General features: G+C 32.2%; 1 protein-coding gene across 7 annotated transcripts in view; it reads left to right on the forward strand.

The window, feature by feature from the left end:
* The first annotated feature begins 526 nt into the window (after window positions 1-526).
* The window catches only part of LOC126818449 (axotactin), an 83,934-nt gene continuing 61,889 nt past the window's right edge, over window positions 527-22,571 (forward strand). For 2 of the 7 annotated variants that reach the window (XM_050545859.2, XM_050545865.2), the window contains exon 1: window positions 6,719-7,033. The gene's annotated coding sequence lies outside the window, so the exon portion shown is untranslated. Of the gene's footprint in view, window positions 677-6,715; window positions 7,034-22,148; window positions 22,166-22,571 lie in introns of those variants that run through there. The other 5 variants (XM_050545863.2, XM_050545864.2, XM_050545860.2 and 2 more) reach the window with 4 other exon arrangements.

Raw genomic sequence — 22,571 nt, forward strand, 5'->3', positions numbered from 1 at the left:
TCCAATAACGAAGATAAATAGCAGTTGAGTAGTACTGAAGAGAAATATCAGTAATACTGGAGAGAAATATTGTAGTGAAGAGAAATATCATTATTGTGAAGAGAAATATCAGTAGTAGTGAAAAGGAATATCGGTAGTAGTGAAGAGAAATTCAGAAGTAGCGAAGAAATATATCAGTAGTAGTGGAGTGGAATATCAGTAGAACGGCATATCAGTATAGTGAAGTGGGAGACTAATAAAAAAGAAATGAAGTAAAATACAATAAATGAGAGGAAGAGAAATAAAAATCCCATTAAATAAAAAAATATACCAGGATATATATATTGTGCATGTTTTTCTAAGGGTAATCTACAATCACTAACATTTATATAAAAGGTTAAATAGTTTCATTCAACAACTGACTCACTATAGTTGTTATTGATAATTGTGTATCTGCTCATATATAACAAGTGGTGATTTTTATCATACCATTACTTTACAGTAAGTTCAGACACTACATGTCTCTGTGCTTGAATGAATATATATATAATATACATTTTGGTATTGTATAGAAAGTCTTAAACCTACACACTGATTAACAATTATATTTCATATATTGAAGTATTATTTTAGTGATTATTTTATGAAGTTTTGTTGGAATAACATTGGAGGTTTGCAACTATTTTAGACAGTTTATGTAAGTAAAAATAATGTAACATCAATAGGTTTATAGATTTATGCACAGTGTAAGATAAGATAAATTTTATTGCATAAAAATGCCCACGGGGAGTAGCATACAATTGTAGTATTATATTATTATGTACTTTATTTTCTCCAATTATGAAGATTACAAACATTACATCATATATATTGGATACATACCATGCAGAGAATTGAATAGAGAAATATACAAACGAAATTGAAGTATAGCTCATAGTGATATAAAACAAAATATACAAACATTATTGCAACGCTCTGATAGTCATAAATATCGGTAATACTGACAGTGATAGCACAATTTCTTGTGAACACTTGACCTAAAAGTTATCATCTGATTGTTTTAAAATTGATATACCGGTATGTTGTTTACATTAGTGAGATGAAGAAGACTATTTCAATAATTTCTGTTAATTATATACATCATTTAGATTAGTAAAAAGAAGAATCCTATTTCAGTAATTTCCTTTAATTTCATATAGAGTTATGGCCCTTGCTTCACTTTGTTGAAGTTTGTGAATGTTCTAACGGCAAGAGTATCATCCGATCTTTGTGAAATTTTTATGCATTATTTAAATTAGTGAAACGAAGAATGCTATTGAATTTCAGCAATTTCCGTTAATTACTTCTAGAGTTATGGCCTTTGTTTAACTTTGTTGCACCTTGTGAACGCTCCTTACATCAAAAGTTATCTGCCGATCTGTATGAAATTTTTATGTGTCATTTAAATTAGTAAAAAGAAGAATCTTATTGTCTTTCAGCAATTTCCAGTTATTACGTCTAGAGTTATGTTTCACTTTGTTGAACCTCCAGATTGCCAAAAGTTATCATATCTTTGTGAAATTTATATGCCTTATGTAGGCCTAAATTATGAAATGAAGAAGCCTATTGAATTTCAGCAATTTCCATTTATTATGTCTAGAGTTATGGCCCTTGTTTCACTTTGTTCAACCTTGTTAATGCTTGATTTGTGAAACATAGGTCTATTGAATTTCAGCATTTTCTGTCAATTACTTCTAGAGTTATGACTTGTTTTACTTTGTGAACCTTGTGAACATTCGAATGACAAAAGTTATCATCCGATCTGTATGAAATTGATATGCATTATTTAAGTTAGTAAAACGAAAAAGCCTGTCAAATTTCAAAAGGTTTGTAGAACCTTGTGAACCCTCAAACGACAAAACCTAAGGGACACTTTAATATCCATAGAAACGCCAAAAAATGATTAGTTTTCTTGGAAATATTAATAATATTAATAATCCATCCCTTAGATCGAAAGTAGAAGTTATAAGCGACCTTTCGACACCAAAAATGTTCAAAAAATATGTACTCAAAGTATTTTAAAATCTTTGTTCATTATTATCCTTCAAACGAGATTTTGTGATTTTGGGTTAATTCTTTGAATATATCCACAACAAGTTTTAAAATACAACAATTTGGATGTAAAAAGTAAATATTTACTTCAGTGCACGACTCTGCCGCTGTCAAAATCATTTTATACATTCAAAAATGGTAGTCTACGTCCATCAAAAAAAAGAAATTCAGCCATTTTCTAGTCCACACTGATCAGCAATGAATATTCGCTCGGTCGCTACAATCACTGATAGGGATGACATCGATGCGGCTTAATGAGCCCCCAATCATTAACTTTTTTCCTTCTGCAAATTAGATTCTAGAACATGTTTTTTAAGCATTAGAAAAATAAAGGTGTTTGAAGTATATGTAGGTAAACAATATTTCCTATTTAGTGTAAATGGGTGTGTAAAATGACACCGCATGATGTGATGTCATATGTTGAAAGCAGTCTTCTTTTACAGAGTTATTAGAAGACTTTTGTAATACTCTGTGAAACAGATTGGTTCTAGTCATGATAGATAGTAGACCTGGATATTCGCGTCTTAGAGGGAATTCTTTCTGATTTCATAGATAAATAGATGTCAATAACCAATGTGAAACTGTTGCTGGACACACCATGGTTGTGTAGGAGGTCGTAATTTATTCAAGAACTGATTTAGGTCGGGGAAACCTTCTCATTTGCTATAAATATTTTTTTCTCAATGCAGAGTATTTAGTTTTGTAAATTTTGTATTTATTTTTCAAAGTCAGTAATTATGCATTATAATGACTTTCACAATCCTTATTTATTTCATCTTTCTTTCATAGATGTTTTTTAAACACTTTTTGGTCTATTGGTCTTCTTCAATGGCGGGTATATTTTCACCAGTTAATTCACAATGCAGCATACAATATCGCTCTTCTGAATTCTAACTCCCTGATTTTTTTGTGACACTCAAAAGACCCCCAAAAAACAAACAACCCAACCTATCAAATGGACGAAATGACAATCTAATACTCCATATATATGTATTTGTTTTTACTTAGTTTCTTGCATGGGGGAATTAAGTGAGAATGTACCATTACGTATGTTTTTATATGGAATCTATTTTAAATGCATCACTGGTATTCTCATTGTCACTATGAAAGCGTCTGCTATTTATGATTGCTATATAGATCTTTGATTTTAGGTTTCTATTTCTTATATATTTACATATTTTTGTTTTTTTACTTACTTTCATTAATTCTATTGAATACTATATTACATATGCCTACCATTTTTTACTTGCAAAAATATCATGTTTCAAGTTGCTTTTTTGTAACGAAAATAATGATAATGAATTTTGCCATACCAGGTATTGAGTTAAAATATGATACCTGTAATGTCTTCGTAATAATCTTAACAAAAAAATAAAGTGACATTGATTTTAGTTATTGAGTTGAGTTATAGTGGAGCATCAGAGAAGTGGAATGTAGCCGACAGGTTTTTATAACATAATAGTTGTAGAAATAATAGATTTTCATGTTCAATATTTGTAATATTAATTTTATTGGAGAGATAAACTCATTAGGCCAAAAACAAAAATATCTGGTACCTATGTTTACAGTTACTTGGCTCCCAAATTGTGTGATCTGTGGGAAAAGACTGGATTGAACTATAGCTGAACTAATAATATATTCTCATGTTTTCAAAAAGTAACAACTCTAAATGTTAGACGAAAGCTGTTTAGTTTTCATACTTGTCGGTTCAGTAACAAGCCTGTCACTAAAAGTTATCTAAGACCAATCATGTCACATAGTTAAAATGCATAGGTACGTGTACATGTATTCAAATACACTTAACTTATATTGATCCATATAGATATTGTTATATAAAATTTGTACTTCTTCGATGTCGACAGGGCAGAAAAATATCTCATACAATTTGCACAATTCTGTCATCCCAATCAATCCATGTGGATTCTGACATTAAATATCAGAAATTGTCACCCAAATCATGCTTTGAATATAAAGACTAACGAATCAGTCGCTAATATTAACTATGTGTTAAGATCAAAGACAATCTGTAATAAACTTTATATCAAACCATGACTTTGCACCTGAAAAATTATATGTGAAATTTTAAATATAGTTAGATGTTTTTTTCTGTTTATTTCTAGCTTAATTACTGAATAACAACATACCAGCAAATAATGCCAATTCAGATTTTTGTAAATACCAAAATTTCAGTGTTGGAATTTGTCTGCAGAAAACTTTGCTAAGACCAATTTATAGGACGTGTGAAATAATGGAGAAAAAAAGTTTTATGTCCACAATTTTAGCTTTAAATAAAAGGATTAGTCAGATAACAGTAAACACGGGTATTTTTTGTTTTTGGCCTTACTTGAAATCAGTGCTAGTACTACAGTAGTACAGTACATAAACCAGATTAAAATGAGTATTTTGATGTGCAGTGAATAGACATAAATTTTACCAGGATTTATCAAATAGTGCAACCCATGATTGATCATGTTTTGAGCTGTCTTCAGTGAAGCGGGAAAGAAAAGAATGACATTGAATAAAACTTCGTAATTTACATTTTTAACCGGATCTTTTTACATCAAAGAACTTGTGTCATCATTTTATGTCCTTACTTTATGTCCTTACCTAGCATTTCAGGGGCAGATCCTCTTAAAACAAGTCACATGTTTCTTTAAATACGTTGACATTTAATGAAAAGGAGACAGGCATATGCCATGCAGTGAGCTATAGAGGAAGTTTTGACCGGACAGTAGTGTTTCCACTTACTCTACTTCAAATTCCAAGGGTTCTTTTACTAGTATGTGGAACCCTATCGAAATTTTGATTTTTTTTCAACCGTAAATCATAGTCATCCTTTTGATTATGTTCAAATTTCTGGACATAACTTTGGGAAAGTAGGTGCAATTTGTGTGGTATATAAAGGAATGGTCTAGAAATCAAGGTCCACCAAATTGTTTGACTCACTTGAGTTGGATCCCTCCGTTGTTAGAGGTTGTTTTTTCAATATTTTTTTTTTAATAAAATGATATTTATTAAATGGTATTTCGTAAACAAATGATCAAGTGTTCAGTGGATGTTAAACCCCTTTTATAGCATTTATGATTATAGTTATTAGTATATCCTAAGGGTAATTCTAGTGACAATTCTGTGAAGTTCAAGGAAATGCTCAAAGGAGAAATATGAATCTAGATTTCTTTATGTGTGAAAGGGTAATGTTGATTGTAATTTCATCTATTTGTATTGTGTTGGGGTCTTGGAAAGTGTAGAATTCTAACTCTAGTTGGAATCTTAGGAAATGATTATAGAGGTCATGGAAAACTGTTGCCTATTCCAGTATAACTTATTTACATCACATTTTGTTTTAGAAGTGGTTATGGCTTTTGCCGCATAGTAGTATGGATTTAAAGTAATAAACTCCCCCCTATGTCCATTCAAGTAAAAAATGAAGTAAGCAAAATTTGATTTTGTTATATTTGTATTGAGTGGGTTTGATAAACAACATTGAATGAATTTATTTATATTGGAGCGTAAAAGAACTGTTGTCCATTTGAGTCTCCCCAGAGCATTGCAGGGGGTGGATGGCCGAATGGTTAGCACGTACGCGCTGTATCATAAGCTCTGCCATTGAGTCAACTAGCATGGTTTCGATTCCTCGGTTGTTCGTGGCAAGGAGTAGCGTCACCTGCCCAACCTTGTGGGTTTTCTCTGGGTTCTCCGGTTTCCTCCCACAGCTAAAGACCCCACAGCAAGCGAATTATTGAAATGAAATTGAACTATGTGTTAGTCCTGAAATGACCTAGTTTGTGTTGAGTGGATGTTAAACCCCATTTCTCTTTCATCTTTTTTCAATAAAATAAAATCTGTTATTTGGTTAATAATACTTTAGCTCTAGTTCTGGTTGACATGCGATCTTATAATCCTCGAAGATCCCTGATGAGTTTTACTCAATAACTTGTTTCTATAGTGCAACTCACACATGGCACCAGATATGGTGCATCTTGAATTAAATTAATCAATATATAAATAGGACGAAATAATCGATGATTCTACATTCTTAAATTTCATTGTCTTGCGGTGGTGACCTGCATTGATCCGTTTTCTTCAAAATATCCAAATGCTGTTTTATGAGAAGAAAATATCTGTTGGACTTTGTAATGCAAAATCAAGTTCAGAAAGTGTTTGAAATGCATAATTTTCTTTGACAAGTCTAATTATAAATATTTGATCAACCAGTGAACAACTTGTGTGAAACCAACAAAAATCATTGATTGAATAGGTCATGACAATAGTTATTGTTAAGTTTGATTCAAAACAGCTGGTTTCTGGAGTATTTCAAGGATTTCAGTGAACCAAATGATGCCCTGGGGCTAAATTGACAAAATAAATAGGGGACAGAAAATACTTTGATAACGACATGTTTTATATTGTACGACCATTAACAACTAAAATGGCAGGTCGAACAATAACATAGGTACTAATTAAATCTCAGCAGGAGATTAATTTTCTCACAAAAAATCACATTAGAACCCTTTTTTGTCAATTTTTTGCAATCAGTTTGAAATTGTGCTGTTCTAGCATACATAGCTATCGGCTCAAAGTTTATTTTTCACTCAACAGATCAATAACTGCATTGACAAGTCGTGGTTGGCTGAGAGATTGTCTGATCAACGGGACATTAGACAAGGTTAGACATTTGTTACTAAAAGTTAACCTCGAGTGGCATAACTTGAAGTATTGCAGGAATATTACAGTTATGGCAGCATGAGTCAGACTGCCTGCAAAGCAATTAGTTTTATCAGTTTGGTTTGCATGTTCAACTGGTGTGTTCAGTAGTTGGTGTCCATTAGAATTTGAGGTGTTATATCTGTGTGCTAGGAATGACAGTGTATGGATAGCTGACGTATGACATGTATGGAATCTTGTTGTTGGCTTGTAAATATAGATTAATTGTCAAGAATTCTTCAAGGTTTTACCAGGCTTGGTGAGTTTATTTTGGAATTTTCATTTTCTATTTTGATCATTGATTACATGCACATCCCATTCATTACTTAAAACAACTCCCTTATTTATTGATTAGAAAACTGGTTTTAGATATTTCACAACAGTGCTTTTAATATCAATAACCAGTTGATTCTCAATGCTTTTTTTGTCCATTTTCTATTTGCAATTTCTGGGACCAAATTTAGGGTGCCCTAAAGCGAGCATGTATAATTGTTTCTCCTTTTTGGGCTTCATTTAACAGTACACCAGTAATATAAGTTATGAATCTGTATGAATATTCTTAAAAAAACAAAACAATTATTATAGTGTATTATTATTAATAGCCATCGAAAGAGTCAGGTACTTTGGACTAACACCTAGCATGGAATTTAAAGATGCATTATGTAAGATTTAGATAAAGAGCTGACCGTTCTTGCTGTTAGTGTTATATTGTAAATATAGATAATGAAAAAGGAATATATTGACAATTTAAGTCAAGTTATTTTATTCTTAGTGAAGTTATGAAGTTGAAAGTTTTCATAAGAAAAGCATAATCTCGATTTTCATTGCTGTCGATTATAATTCTTTTTAAATTAAGTTATTACATGGTGGTCTTTTCAGTCAATTAGAAATTGTGACTGTCTGAAGATCCAGAGAGTTGATTATGGGCTTGTCATGTGAATGAATGTCTAATTAATAACTTGTATAAAATTTAAGGCCAAATACATCTAGCATCTCTGAGTAACATTGCTTTACTTTTACAGAAACAAATTTATATTATTGCTAGTAATATTTATCTTAAGGAATCCACCATTGGGTTAACTGACAATGATTGACATTTAAAATGAAAATAATTTGTAAAAGGTGATATTGCTGCTAATAATTGACATTTAACATCCTGATATAATCGAGGAATTTACTAGTAAAAAAAATAGTCTTCTAAAGCATGCATAATTCTAATGACATTTATTTGAAATTAATTCAGTATAATTATAATCTAGAAAGGAAGCTGTATTAAAATTGGATCAATTGGTCTTGTTTATTTTTCGCCACATGTCTATCTACATTTAGACCTCCAAAGCTTTGTTGACATTTTATTTTATCTTATATTTGATCATATATTTGATATTAACTTGGGATTTAAACAATCTTCTCTTTGTTTCATTTGTCTCCATGATTTCCTCTATTTGATATTATTATTATTAGGTTATAAAAACCTTTTTGTTTTAAATAATAGATTTATTTTGTGCAATGCGTCATATGCCTGTTTGACACATGTACTACTGGTGGTGTTCTGCTTGTGATATGCTTGCCTACCATGGTTGAAACTTATTTACAATTGTTTACCATTTAGATTTAAACTAATGTGTTACCTCTCGTTCAACTTACAAAAAGTGCTTGACTTAGAACTCTGGCTTGGTGAGCTGTGGCTTGGTGGTTGTGACACTTGCTAATTAAGTAGGAAGTCCTAGGTTTTGCTCCCACTGTTGGCAGAGGATGTCCCTCTGGATTTTCCAGACTGGTTTCCCTTTGTCAGTGGTGCAAGAAAGACGGGAGGGGGGGGGGGGTTGGCAAGGAAAAGTCTTTTGAGTGATATCAAACATTGAATCCTGTGTATACCATTGGCAACACATTTACGATTCTCAGTCAGTTGTAAATTGAAGTAAGAGATGCTGTACGTAGTGCTGCTGTTAAGGCAAAATGTCCCACATAGCACACTGTATGCATATGCCCTTATTCATTACCCCATTTCATTTCATTTACAAGAAGTTGTCAGATTAATTTCAGGAAACATTTATTTCTTGTTTTACACAACAACTTTTTTTAGTACCATATTATTGGAATCATTCATTCTGTTAGTTCTGTATGATCATACAAGACCAAATAGTTTAGTAGAATTCTCTATTGAAGAAAATCAGACTTCCTATGTGCATGCTATTCAAATAAAGAAACGATTTGGGATTAAAGCCATTTTTCTCTAATGTGAAAATAAATTATGGTTTTGTACATACTTGACGCTTCTAAGTTGTTTTAAAGTGATTTCTGGATGTTTATTTATGCTCTGGTGAGTTTTTACTCAACCATGGATGAGTCATTTTGTATGACAATACCCGCTTTATCTCTTCATATTTATTGCATGAAACATGCAATGTTGAATCTATTACTGTTATATTAGGAAACACTAGATTTTTGCCCTGAACTTTACATATCTGTGCATGTTGTTTTCATATGGTTCTGGCTAAATCTAAAACCCATCAAACAAGTTGTAAAGTTCAGAAACATGGTATATGTATGGTGTTTCATGGCAACAATATGTTGACAGAGTTAATGCAAAGCTTTGTAAATTGTTTTCATTGTAATAGAGATATCTAAAACACTTTGACAGGCATTGTTCCATCATCATAAAAATGTCAAAAACTTGTGTAAGCTAAATTGAATCATGTGACTGCACTGTTAAATGTAGGTGAATAATGGATGATGAATTTGTTTGATTTTTATAAATTGGGTGTGGAAATTGATTGCTTTCTTGTGAAATTGTCCCAGTCCAACAGTCTGTTTATGCTTATGATAATAAAAACTAAATATCCTTTGATCAGAAAACTGTTAATTCTTGGGGGTTGGGTGGTCTAGTGGTCTAATGCCTGCACTTTGGATTGCAATGTCTGTCATTGAGTTAAGTGGAGTGGTTTTGAATTAAGGCTTGTAGGTGACAAGTAGTAGGGTTGGCTGAACTTATGGGTTTTCTCTGGGTCCTCTGCCCCCCCCCCACACCCTCTGCCCCCCCTCCTCTCCCGAATAGGTATGCAAATTATATTCAAATAACATTCTAATTTCTACCATAAGTTTGTCCCCAATGTTTGGACTGAATCTTAAAGTCATCTCTCTCTCTCTCTCTCTCTCTCTCTCTCTTTAAAATCTCTTTATAGTACCAGTATATGAAAACCCTGGACCCATGTGGAGTAGAGGCAAAATGAAATAAATAATGAACAGATGATTGTGATGATTAATCTTTTTAGCGTCAAGTAATTTTCTTCAAGTGTAACCTTTACTGTAATGTTCAAGAAAATGCCAGTAGAGAAAATAACACAGTTCTGCATGGTTTGTCAGGAACTCAATCAATAGTGTGAAATAATCAATCACTGGTGCAGTTCTGCTGATATTTCATTCAGTCATGAATGCAGTTGCAAGGCTTTGCCACATTTGAATTCCCATCAATATGCCACAGCCACACAGCTCACACTTGAAAATCCCTGATATTAACTAACCCCACAAATTTCTAACAAAATAATTTTTCTCTACATCAATATCAATGGAAGGGCTATTAGTATCCACATCCAGGGAGAGGAGATGCAGGGATGGTATCATCTTTTTTTCACAATTCTTACATTCCTTTTTCTTTGAAACATCAACAGTTGAACAGCATTTTCTATGTCAGATTACAAATTGCGAATTATGATCAATTAATTATTGTGTGAAAAATGATCAAGCAAAGCCAGAAGACTTATATTTTTACATGAAAAGAATATGATTGACAATGGAGACTAGATGCGTCACCAGGTTTATTTAAAGAGAAAAACCCCCAGAAAATATGAAAGATTTAGCTGAGGGATTAGTCGGTAGACTACTTGTGTACTAGATAAGACACAAAACTCAATATCGAGCTCAGATTTATGAAACCTAAACCTTTACCCTTCTCAAATAAAGTTACTATAAAACAAAACTCTGGGGTATAGTGTAGTACTCTCTCATTTTTCTTTTCCAATCCTGACCCCTTCTTTTCATATTGTACGGTACTTCAATATTCAACACCTTTCCTTTCGTTTAATGTAAATCATAATAGTTCATTTGTTGTAAAATTGATCTTACTGAAACTTTGAGTTCAATTACATAGTTTCCAGCCAGTATGTTATTGAATTTGAGTTAGTGATTTGAAAAAAAAAGAGTTATACACCAAAAGCCAGCCATCCAAAACATTATATTTACGTAACGTAGAAAAAACCTTTCCAAACAAATCTGCAAATATAGAGACCATATTCAAAATCGTTAAACCTAATATAAATGATGTTTTTCTGAAGTTCACTATACTTTCTATTGATTTCATGCCATCATTATTTTGGTCTCATACCAGCCAGTTGACCCCCTGAAAGATAACTCATTTCTGTCCATGATATGAGGTTAATTTGGCATCAAAACTAGCTAGAATACTAGCTAAAGAACGTGTGCAACCCTTATTTTTGTTAAATTTAAGTAAGTAAAAAATATTTAATAGCCTTCTGGTGCATCAAGACTTTAAAATTAGCAATAAGTACATAGATCTACATGTATATGCTGAAGAGTTTATGTTTATGTAGGTTTTAATCTTGCTGAGAAATAGGATTTAGTAGTGATGATATAATGTGAGAATACAGTTACGGTTGAACTAAAGCTTTTATTTATATCTTGGTACAAGTGATTTAAATATTTAACTTTCGAATCTTTGAAGAATTTTTTCTTCCAATTAATTGTGCACACAAAAGGAAATGATTGTAATCTTGTGTGTTTGAAGTATGGCCATGCCGTAAGAAATAGAAGCGTAGCAGCTGATTGCTACAATACTGTTTATAAAGTTGACAGAAAAGAGGAGAACTTGAGTGTCTTCGATCACGAGAGAAGCCTATTTAGTGTGAGAAATTCATGTTTATCTTTTATAAAATACTTTGCCACCATTTATAAATAATTTGTTTGTTTTTTTTTAATGCTTTATATTATGCACTGTACCTGTTGAAGGTTCATTATTTGAAGCGTTTACCAGTAATGAAACCAAGAACAATTTTATCTTGAAAGGAAAATGCTTAACTCTCCCATAGTCAATATTTATTTATATATCATGTTCTGTTCAAACCCTCTTTCACCTAGATGTGAATGCTGTCAATCAACAGGCTAGCCTTGGTGATAAATGATTGAGGCTTTTAACAGATTGACAGAAGTGGTGGAAATCTAAGATTATTGGATTAAAATTAGACCAGTAATGTGTATGGGTTAATGAGCAAGGTTTAAGATCAATGTGGAGTTATGTTAATGCATTGACTATAATACAGGATATGGAAACTAGTGAGTAAAAACTATTATACATACAATATAAATATTAATATATATTGTAATAATAATACATGTACCGGTATGCCAATATGATATTACATGCCTCAGACGATTATTATGCATGACATTTGAAACACAATACAGGCCAATAAAAATCCTTTGGAGTACACGCTGGTATATATGAAATCTAAACAATAATATATTGAGAGCAGTTGTGATTTGTTTCTCTGTGGTGTGTGGTTACTCTCATTTTGTTTTGAATAATATAACATGCTATCAAGGTATTTATATTAAATGAATGATTTTCTGAATGTGCACAAAATGATGATTAGGATCATCTGCATATAATAGACTAATATTTATTTCTGTTTGAAAGGGATGTTTACAGCAGTGGCTGAGATCTAGATATAAGTTGATGTATAAAATCATTATAATTTATTACTGAGACATTTGAAATATATGATATTTCATTTGAATGTTCTGACTTGTCTTTTGGGACAATATCTATTACCTCTATGAAATTCAAAATACTGGCAGTAGTGGTAGTGGTTAGAGTAGGCATGATACAGATTGAATCAACATTAACTTCAGGATGTTTTTTGAAAATATCCACTCCTTTAGAGGTGTGTGTGGTAGTATATTTTACATTTCCTGTAAATCAAAGTGTCATAGTGAACTTAGAAGTGTCAGGTTATGTAATTATCTGTTGGCTGATTTCTTACGCCTAAATAGTTTTAGGATGGGAATCAAATGAGATTAATTTTGAATCTAAAATGTAATTGCAGCATTTTGACTGGAAAAACTGATTATGCACATGCCAAACAGACTGCTCATTGGCAGATGCATTTAATGGTGTGGTGCTTTAAACTAAATGAAAAAAGAATTTCTATTAAGACTTTACTAAATTTTCAGAAAAAATATACGAAATAAAGTAGTACTACCCAAGTCTAGAATTTTGAGAAGAGGAAAATTGGGGTAAAATTGACCAAATAGAAGATACTTCGTGTTACATGTTAACTTGTGTTGAAATTTGTGTATTTATCTTGTCTCAAAGTAAAAATGTTTGTCCGACCCGCAATGTTTACTTGCTGTGGTCTTTAAACAGACCCAGTATGCCATAACAATTTCTGGCTTATTAAAACCTCCAGTTTTTGGCAAAATGATGTTAAAATTCTCCCTTCCAATAACAATTTCATAGATTTCATGCCTGCTAATGTTTTAAGCAAAAAAATGTTGATCCAAAAACAGAGGTTAAAATGTTGAAAATGTTATTTCCTTTGATAAAAACTTTAGAAATGAAAAGCTGGGGATGAACAATATTGTTTTTCAGATTAGCCACACATTTCTCCCTTAGACGAAAGAGCAAACTACCTTGAGGCTACCTCCAGTTAAATTGCACTTCTAAATCATAAGGCACATTAAAAATGATCTGAGAAATCCATTTGACTGAGCAATCAAAGTCTTGTCAAAAACTATATTATTTGAGTGCAGTGATGAGGATGATGAACTAGAACCTCATTACCTTCACAATGTTTGTTATATTAGAGATGTGTTTCATGTTAAAGGCATCCATCCGTAGGAAACATGATACGAGGTGTTGACAAGTCCTGTTAGCATTAATTTTATTGATGTTGGAAAATATTCCAGACTTCTCTGCAAAAGATAACCATCTCTGTGCAACTTAAAAGGAGATTGTTTGTAGGATCATCAAAGACTGATATGCACTATTAGACTGCCCACTGGTCATTTGATATCAGTAATGTCCAGTTTTATTGTTAGAGATTATGATAATTGCTAATGATGAATGGCAGCAAACATGGCCACCAGCTGAACAGCACTTTTAATATTTGCTTTGGTTCAATAATTGTCATAACTTAACACTATTTCATGCCTCATTTTGTAAACAGTATTAAAGAATGATAATAAAATGTGGTAATGGACGACTTTGATTGTATTTGCCGGCTAAATATTGTGACTGTGTGTTTCCTAACACAAAATTGGTGCAAATGGATGAAATGAAAATAAAAAGTGCTATTTATTATATTGTTTGATAATACACAGATTCCACATTATGGTGTGCTATTTTCTATTAAAAGCATTTGATTGAAATTTGTTGGTTTGACGCTTGTTTTGAATTCTAGAATGTAGGGTACATGCATGTTGTACATAAGATAGAAAATATATTATAAGATCGATTATTTCATATTGTAAATGTAAATTGTAGAAGCATGATTCAGTTTCAAATTTTGATTCCCTCATTTGGTCATGGGATGCCCTCATTTGACACTGAATTAGAGATTGGCATTGATGATGGAGCTAGCTTATTACAATCATTTGAAGTTGAATATCAAATAAAAATTCTCCTTTTCAGAATACTAATAAACTTCATCATGAAATAAATGGCTCGATTCTTTATAACACTTTCACTGAATATCCTACAATATAGTTGATATATGGTTTTTGGGCCGAGTCTTAAATCTTAGAAATATTTGTTGTTCATCTATTGATGATAAAAACCATTAGTTTTACAAGATAACATCTAGAACTTCCTATAAAATACACATGTACGGACATTCCCTGTAGAGATCACGGCTATGATATAGAATACATCAGTACATTAATTACTCAAAGATTTGCATTCTCACTTTGCCGGGATATCTCTCACCAGCAGGTCAGTTGAACACAATCTTCTTAAAGATCTTCTTAGATCTTACTTAAACAACAAATAAAAGTAAATGAAAGTATGTTCTAATTATTTAGACTGGATTTGTGCTAAGCTGGGAACAAGTAAATAATATTTAAACCTTTGAACAAGCGGACATATTTTCATAGTACGGATAGTCTTCAATTGTTTACGTCCAAACCACAAGGTGGGATATTGAATATAAGAAAGTAGTGTTGTAGTGCCCACAAGTTTACTTCCAGGCATCAGATGTCTTGGTCCAAGGAACATAATTAAGTGGCTGCAAAACGTTCTGTGACTTTTAAACCTTGATTGGCCCTAATCATAATTTAGGAATATTGCTGGAATAAAGAGGTATTTTTCTCTCTATTTATCAAAGGAAAATGGAATAAAAAGTTAGTAAGATACAATGAAAATGATTTCTCATTCCACTTATATTTTGCTAATGGTTAATTACCATTAAGATCTTTACTGTAGAATGCTGTAATAAAATGAGAGATATTTTGACATGTAATTAATTACTGACGGCTTTTCATTTAATCTATCAACAAATTTACTGACACAGCTAATCTTATATAGAGATATTCTGACTTGTTTTACCAGTTTCCTTAAAAAGCTCTACTACATCATCTTTGCTTGATTCAAACAGGTATTTTGTCTGATTTGTATTAAAACTTATTAATATTATCCCTGTTTACAAACAGAATATACCACTACTAACGATAATATGGAGGTTTACGCCTGTTCCGTCTGTGGTGACTTGGTAGCTCAGAAGAAACCAGGACCCATCTCCGGTTTATCCGCTGAAAGTTCATCATGTTAGAATTAATATTGCGGTTTATATTGGTCATTTCATTAAAAAAAAATTGTGTATGTCGACAACAATAAATTAGAGAAAGAAATGGGGGTCTAATGTCACTTGACACAAGCCAGGACTAACATGGTATAATTTTATTGGGAGGAAATCAGAAAACCTGGAGAAAACTGACAAAGTTAGGCAGTGGACCCAACTCCTTGTCATGTACAAGCTTGATATCAAAACCATGCCCCTTGACTCGACTAGCAACCTTCTGTATATGGCAGAAGTTAGGTTTGTGATGTTAGGTTAGGCATGTAAGTTTAGAAGAGCCTTTTATTGGGGTGGGGGGGGATTATCTTGAGATGACGGATTTTATTGATATTATCATCATTTCGTGTAGATCAATGATATATTCCTTTACATGTGTCTATGGTTGACATTATAGTGCAAACTAATTTGAATGATAGTGTGACATTGAGTTCAGTAACATGTTATTGTGTGGTAAAAATTCTCTCTTGAAAAACGATTACTTAAGATTTTCATAATACTGTTAAATGCAGAATGTGTACACAAGCCAGTTAAAATGAGACTTGTATGAATAAGTCAATGTTCTGGGTGTAGCGCGGCTCTACACAACTCCATTGGAGGTATTTCATTGATAAATTAGTGGCTTTTGTGACAAGTGCAATTACTATGATTGCTGTGTTGTGTGAAATAACAAGGTTAGTTGATTAACTACCTTTTCATAATTTGAACAGGTGTTATGTACGAATGGTTATTGGATTATGAAGTCAGGGCATGTACAGAATTTTGAAATAGATCACGGCATTCTGGTTTATAAAGTTGATTATTTTCCCATGCAGTAGTTTTAGTGTGGGAGGAAGTTATAAAAAAGTCAATTCAAAGAAGTTGATGGCTTAATAGTTATAGATTGTTGTATAGTATGTTATTTATTGTGGAAGTAATCAGTTTGTACAAAGATAAATCTATTTGAATATATTTATTAAAGGTAAGTTAGATAAATAATCAGGGGAATTAGACCAGTTTATATTTTCAAGCATTCAGTTCAGAATGAACATTATCTTTTTTCATCTTATTAACTTTTAAGATAAGAACTAAACACTCCTATCATGTTCTTTACGCAGTTTTGATTAATGATAAAAGCATACTCCAGAACATTTATTATTACATTTATGGGAGAGATGGATTCTTTTTTTGTCCCTGTTTGCACTTCTTTTTCCTGTCTACAAATGTCACACGTTCATAAATAAATAAACTCCTTTTTCATGAAAAAATATCAGCGGTTGGTTTACATGCACTTTATTCAGTTTATATGCACGAATTCAAAGTCTTTGATTACACAGCCATTTAATAGCAATTGAAAAATCTCTCCTATTTTAACCTATTTTTTGTCCTTTTCTCTTGGTTGATATCTGTAAGTTAGGTTATCACTTTGTGTCCTTTATTACTGTTTTACATTACACATTCCATTAAAGACAAAACTAACTGTTGAAAGATTAAAATATTTGGATAAGTCCTGTATTTAAAGGAGCTAAATCGCTAATATTTGGGACCTAGAAATTGTCGCAACGCATATAATGATGTAATCTGATTGTATATAAACTGATTTACATTCAATTGTTTCCGTTTTGACTCTTAGTTTAAAATCAGTTATGTCCAGCGAAATACGGCATGAGTCTCAACCGAATGGCAATTTCTAGCGTCTGGTTATTCCAGTCTATTGCGCATGCTTTCCAGATAAGATGGCGTCACCGTTTGACAGGAGTTGTGGAATATGTCTAGCCTCGTTCTTTCTGGTCACTTGTTACAAATGACGCCGAAACCCACTATGGTGTACACGATTCGTGTACCAATGGTAAAATGTTTATTTTGTATTAAATATTGGATATCAGAAGCCTACCTTTTCCCAATAAGATCACAACATCAATGTTGATTTGAATTGACAAATAATTTGTGTTTTCAACGTGCAAGACTTTGTATGATATTGAGTTAGAGACTTAGCTACTTTAAATACAAAAACAAATCTAAAAAATATTTCAAGTTAATGGTGGATTTTCTGTTGTCAAATTTATGTATGTATATATTAAGAGATAATTTATGTTAAAAATGAATGAACAGTGAAAAGAAGCCCTCATTTTTGTATTAGCATTTTACATATGACATCAAATGGAATTTTTTTTTAATATTGATGGTGATTGTCAAGAGGCTGAACTTCCCTTAGAAGATGACGCAAATATTCATTGATGATAAATTACCTGATTAATATGTAAATTTTATGTAGGATAATTGTAATGGGTAGTGTGATCTTTGCGTAATAGTTGTTATAATTTGACCAGTGTTAGTTGAATAATTGTACCAGTTATTATAATACATGTGGGAATTGTAATAAAGTGAGTAATCTTGATGTATAAGTGGCGCTGTAATAGAGCGTATGTATTGTTCTATATAGAATAGAATGATAGCAGCCATCTGTCACTATTGGCAGTATAGAACATTAATATCTATTGTCTCATATTCATTTATCCCATTAAAGTAGAATTATATTAAATTTGATGTGAATGACCACAGTACAATTTGAGTTGACAGTAAAATGTGTTATGGTTAAACTTTCATTCCCTGTCAGCTGTTTGGATCAACAATGTGAAAGGTTCAGATATGAAGTGTTACTAATTTTCGTCAAAAATAAAATTATTTATTTCATAATGTTGATTTGTTTTGTGGGATGAAGTTCTGTATTGAAAAATTTTAATCTAAAGATAAAACTAGTGCTGAGTACGGTGGCCTGTTTTCACTGCGATTTCTCATATGAGGTAAATTTCAAGAAAAGGTATAAATCAGTGTATGGCACTACAGGCCACCGTAGCTGAGAGATTATAACGGATTTTGTGCTGGGCTTTTCACAGTAAGCCAAATATGGAACTAAAGTTAGTAAACAAGCGACTTCAGTTTAATCTTTCAAAACAGAAATTTAGCTTTAAATAGAGCTTTCCCCCATCACTAATCAAATTAAAGGAATAAGATTACTCAATTCAATATTTATTTTTACCAGAATCAAAGAGGTTTAGCTTCTTTAAAGCTGCAATTTCAAATTTTTAAGTTATATTTTTAAAATTTATTAAAATAAAGCCTTTAAATAGATGGTATCCATCAACCGTCCTACCTTGTTAAAGAATACCGGTAATCCTATTAATCCTATAAGTCACTATTGCCAGCTGAGAAATTGGCAAAAATATCATTTTCAACTTCAAATTCCAACGTTTGAAAGTAGCGAATGCATGGAGGCAATAGGAAAACAAGGGAGGTAATTGTGTTATTATTTCCTGTGTCAATGATTTTTAAGGGTGGGAAATAATGCCCATGGTTGTATAATAGTGAGTTGATAACCTATTGAGCAAAAGACATAGAAATAATTATATTTTGACTTTCTTAGAAAATATGAAATTATCGCTTTAAGTTCCAAACTAGTTATATAGCTGTTTGATTTTAAAATATTGTCTTGGTTTAAATACTTTCCTATTTATTAAATAATTGCCTACAAAGCCTGCTCTCTAAATAATATTGATCTTAAAATTGTAAACCCATGTTTTTCAAAGATAAATGTGTTATTCCATATGTATGGCTGGTTTTAAAGAATAAAACAGCAGGATATATATTTCTGATGGTTTGATCGTTAAATCGTGCAAAAGACCCATTAAGAAAATGCTGCTCCTGGCCAGTCCAACAAATTCTTGAATGTGACAATAAAATGAAAATAAAACTGTCTGGGTCAAATATTAGTGGGGAGACATTTATTCAATTAAAAATAAGGTGTAAGTTGAAAACTGGCAACTAGTAATATAGGGTAGCCTCGGGTCTGACTGACTTGTCCTTTACTGTATATCAAAGGTCATCATATCGTCCATCAAATAAATCTTCTGTCACGGACAGTTCTGATTAAGTTCTTTGTTAGTTAATCTTATACAAATAAGACTATTATTACATGAACCAATTCCACTTTTAAGTAAGATGGAGAGTATCTGTGCAGACATATATTTTTTCATGACTTATTAAGATCAAATTTCTTAGCAGTAATTCATCAAAGGTTTCAGTGAAACTGGACAAGTAAATTCTTGAGGTCAGCTCTTTGGAAGACTTGTAACCTTTTTCTGGAATTGCTAACGTAATGTTGAAGAATAATGCAATAAATATGATTATATTGACTTTATAAATGAAATTAAACCGGCTGCCAAGATAACACCCAGCTTTAATTGTGTAATGCCTATAGTGGTTGTTGATCAAATATTAAATATTATTTGTTCCCCAAACGGATATAGCTGGGGACTTCCTTGATTCATTTCTTAATCACATACTGCAAGATGTTGATTGTGATGAAATGCAAAGATTCCTGCTGATAGCTATAATGGTGGTGAGTTGTAGATTGAACTGTTGCATGTGTTATTATTGAACACAGAAGATTGGTCCATGGAGTGTTATCATACCATCTGCTGTGTATCTTGTAATTGTTTTGTTTATTATTGAATATACATATAAACAGTCATATTCAAGAGTTTTTGATTTGAAATCAGTTACTGATGTAAATTTTCCAGATGAACTGGGACAAAACTTTATTTTTTTACTTTAGGTCATCTGAAAGACTAATAAATGTTTTCAACAACTTAATTATACCTAAACGATACTTTTTTCAAAAATAAAGGCCTCACATAATTTATTTATGCCATCACTTGGAGAAATCTTAACCTCCATTTACTCCATGTCCCCAATCTTTACATTACGCAGTATAAGGAGTGTAAGTACATATGTTCACTCTTGACAATTGTATTATACTGCTTAAGATTCCTCAGTAGTTTCTGTGTGACCTCTATCATATCTCAAGAAGCATACATGGCATTACACACAAGAATGTCCTTGAAATCATTTTGATTGGCTGATATTATGAACTTCAGAAAGAAAATTTCCAAGTGAAGTGGTTCCCGGGACCTCTTATAGTCCATTTGAAAATTGTGGCAGTGGGAATTGTCACTGTGATAACATATTTGAAACTATGTGGGCTGTCAACTAGGCGGGCTTCAAGTCTATTGAAATGCTGGTTACCTCTAAATTGATTGGTTTTTGCCTTTTTTTTCATAGACTGGACAGTGGGCCCAGCAGAAATTGAATCTTTGGTAGAAGAATTTTCCAATACAATTCACATAACCTGCAATAGCAATGCAGGCTCTCCTGTCAGTAGTACATAATCAACCAACTGAATACTTTCGACCATGTTGTATCTGTATGGTAAATCTCACGACTGCGCAAATATACTATACAGCAGTCCTGATAAAACCAATCAAAGTATTGATTATATCTATGATAAGTATACAGTTTAGCCTTCAACATGCACATTCTTCTTTAGATTTGTGTAACTTAAGCCTTATTTTGTTGCTAGACAAATAGATCTGTTGCTATATGTCGAAGGTGGACATTTCATTCTTGACTGCAATTAATACTGCCAGTCATTTTGTATGCCCACAACATGCTTTAATAGTCATGTGAAAGACACCTAATGGTGTAAGGTAATTAATGTAGAAATGTATAACTGTGTGTAACTTTACTGATAAGGCTACCAATGCATTATGTAATAAAATATTTATGAATATTGATTATCTTCCATATTAAGCAAACAAAATATTTAATTATTCATAATTTCATAAAACCTGGGATAAAGTTGATAATTATTTATAGAAATGCCTTAAGAAACGTGCTCTTAGCTATGCATTAAATTCATTATTTCTAAAGAAATATGTTAGTTAATAGAATTACAATTTTAATGAAGAAAAGGGTGTGTCAAAATAAGGGAATGGCAAATGTTTTTGTCATCCAAAAATGAACACTTTGTTGGTGGAAAAGTAAGTGTAATGGTATTGGTTGATCTCTAAAGGTTAACTAATAGTACTGTAGACAGCTATTAACTGTGTCATAAAGTAACTTTACCTACACACATTATACCAGCTTATTTTACATACAGTAGTAAATTACATACTTGACTGGATTCTACTATAATACCAGTTACTATATAGTATACAACTATATAAATAGGAGTAGAGACACTACTACTCTACTATCTTATGTATTAATTATATCGTCCATCAATATCCCATGGTTGATGGTCTATAAAGAACCAGAATATTGATTGGAACATGTGAACCATTATTAGACCATTATCAGATAGGTTGCTAGCGGCATCCAACAGGATTTACAATTCTCTGGAACACTAACAATATCTACAGGATGCTCTAACTCAGTGTATTTTTATTTCTTATTAGAACAGTTGTGAACATTGGTGAATATGTTTGGTTTTTTTTGTCAGAGCTACTGACATTGTGACTAGTACTGTTTACATTTTTACGTGTCAATCAAGCACTGACCTGTCAAATGACAACAGATATTGAAACAAGTAAACTGGAGTAAGTAGGTTCATATCCTGTGTGTATTTCAAGTGCTATATCAGGTTTTCTAGGAGTGTTGTCTGTTTATCAGACTAAGAAGGCCAATATTGTTGTCGTATAGAAGAGGTTTGATTTTTGATATTGTACTTTTATTTATAACGAAATGGAAGCATGAATTATATTCATACTGAGTTGGTAGTACCCACTGGGTATGGTACACTAGGCAATATTTGAACTTTAGTTTGTTAGATACCTGGGGTTCACGGTGGCTAAGCGGGTAAGACGCTGGCTCGCTAGCCTGGAGGTTGGGTGTTCGATCCCTGCATTGGCCGAGAAAGTTCATCCAGATTTTCCGGCATGGTTCCACCGTGTCAGTGATGCACGTAAAAGATCCCTTGACAGTTGGAATTCGATATAATAGTAGGCCGTAGTGCCGCTGTCCGGGCAAAATTTTCCTCATAACACACTGTATGGTGTATGCCTGTCTTCATTAGCCCAGTTCGGAGCAGAACAGTAGGATGTTAAACCCCAT

This window comes from Patella vulgata, chromosome 4 (genome assembly GCF_932274485.2).
Source record: "Patella vulgata chromosome 4, xgPatVulg1.2, whole genome shotgun sequence".
In the NCBI taxonomy this organism is placed as follows: domain Eukaryota; kingdom Metazoa; phylum Mollusca; class Gastropoda; family Patellidae; genus Patella; species Patella vulgata.